The following is a 2,345-nucleotide window of genomic DNA, read 5'->3' as shown; positions in this document are numbered from 1 at the left end:
AGGGATGGTGCAAGAGGGGAAGACGCTCTATGAGGTGGATTGATTCAGTGACTGGGACAATTGTGATGGGTGTTTCGGAGATGGTGCAATTGACACAGGACAGAGCCAAATAATTAGTATAAAAAGGTGAAGAAACATAGGTGGTGCCAGGTCTTACTAAAAAACTATCTATTTGATGCTATGGATATTATTGAAGAGGACACCTTCCCCTTATGAAGCGTGTAGAAGTCATATTTTGTTACTACTGCTCCCACATTGCATCTTCTTTCACTGACACCCATCTGCAGATTTACATGATGTGCAAAAATGAACACAAGGTGGGAAGGGTCATAGAAGTAAAACCAAAACCAATATCTAGCAGAGGAAAAACTAGACGCAAGTCTAGAATCTTTAAACTATGACATGAATACATTTTTAAGTATAAGTAAAACCTCACAACCAGGAGATGATAAAATAGATTAATTGATTATATTAAAAACATAATCTTTGGATGCATCAATTAATTTCTCCAATAGAGTAAAAATTAAGCACACAGAGAAGAAAAACTATTTGGCAATGACATATCTCATAAAGAATTTATCTCTAAAATTTGTAGATTACCCCAATACCTCAACAACAAAAAGACAAACAACTCAATCATAAAACAGAGAGAAGATATGAACAGATACTTCACCAAAGAAGAAAATCTGATGTTCAACAAACAGATGGAGAAATGTTCAAAATCACTAGTTATTGTTGTGGTTATGTGCTGTCAAGTCACATGCATCTCATAGCAACCCTATGTACGATATCTCTGAACCCTGTTCTATCTTGAGCCAACTTCATTGTCTCTCACAATAAGACAATCCATCTCAAGATTTAGATCTATTTCTCATAGGTCATTATGAGTTACTATGTACTTGAAGGCACCTAACCACAACAGCAACTAATTACTTCAATTAGAAGTTAAGTTTCTTGATGGAAAGAATCATCTTTTTTCCTCTGATAAATGTCCAATTTGGAAGCAGAGGTTACATCCACTTGCGTAAATAGCTTGCCTCTGGAAACCCTATGAACCTGGAGAAAGGATTCAAGTCCCTCTTAACAAGAACGCAACAAATGTCCAATACTAAAAAAAAAAAAAGAAAGAAAAAAAAGAGGGAGAGATGCTGTTAAAATCTAATAGACATTTGCAAATCAATAAAGAAATCAATTTAATGACTTTCAATTTATAAGTAAAATCTCCTGGATTTGGGGGGGTTCTATAAAATGCCAACTAATTTCATCTAAAGAATACATTGAATCCTATAAATTTTTGAATACAGGATTTGTATAGATATGTCTTTAAAATAACAGACTGTGATCATCACTCTAACACAAAGTATATAGTTTGAATCCACCAGCTGCTCCACAAGATGGGCAGTGTTCTCCAGTGAAATTTGCAACCTCTGAAAGCCTGCTGGACCATTCACTAGGAGTCACTTCTGACTCAATGACACATAACAACAATATGATCCAAACATTTTCACAGCACCGATGCTAGGAAGTTGAAATAAGGCCTTCTTCTTTCCCTTGTTTGGAAGACAAGGTAAATGGTAAGAGATGAAATTGAGTCAGAAGACATCATCTCCAGGTAGTGTTTCTGACAGGCTTAGTGAAAGAAGAGAAAGTGATAGAAATGATTAAATACAAATTTAGGGACAGTTTGTGAATTTTTATTGTCTCTCCTGTCCCTGTCTCCCATTGCAGTGGATAATTGAAAGTTGACCATATTGCTAGGTCACGCTTCATTCCTTACGTTACTTGGCACTTAGAAAACATTTTGCAAGGGAAGCAATTATAGCAGTTGTTTCAACAGAGGCAGGTGGGTGGTAGATAGAAATTGAATCTTAATGATTTTTTCTTTTTCTTATTTTCTCTTTCCACATATTTAGACAATAGATTCTTCTATCTAGCTTTGAAACTTCCAAATGCATATACTTCCCCATTCTGTCTAGGGAGGATAGGATTCTGTAAGAGACATACATAAAGCACCTTAGAGAGCTGATTTTCCTTCTCACTTCTGGATGGATTGGTTTGAACAGGACCTCTGTGGTCCCTTCTCTCCACAAATATGTGCCTACTGGGGAAGTTAAGTTCAAATTACAGTTAACCAAAGTTTTAGAGGCAAAACCAAACAAAATAAAATGTACCTTTGGGAAAGTATGTGGAAAGGTGTCGGAGCTGGTCTATTTGATCTTGCTCTACAGAAACACCGGGACCTTGGTGGAGAGAGTCAATAGATTTTATAAGTTGTTGAAACACTATCCACCTACTTTATTTCACTGACTTCCCCAACGGTCTAATTTCCTAAATAAATAAATATT

Source organism: Elephantulus edwardii, unplaced genomic scaffold (genome assembly GCF_000299155.1).
Source record: "Elephantulus edwardii isolate Elephantulus edwardi_28Jun2011 unplaced genomic scaffold, EleEdw1.0 scaffold00029, whole genome shotgun sequence".
NCBI lineage: Eukaryota > Metazoa > Chordata > Mammalia > Macroscelidea > Macroscelididae > Elephantulus > Elephantulus edwardii.
Note: the sequence above shows the minus strand (reverse complement) of the source record.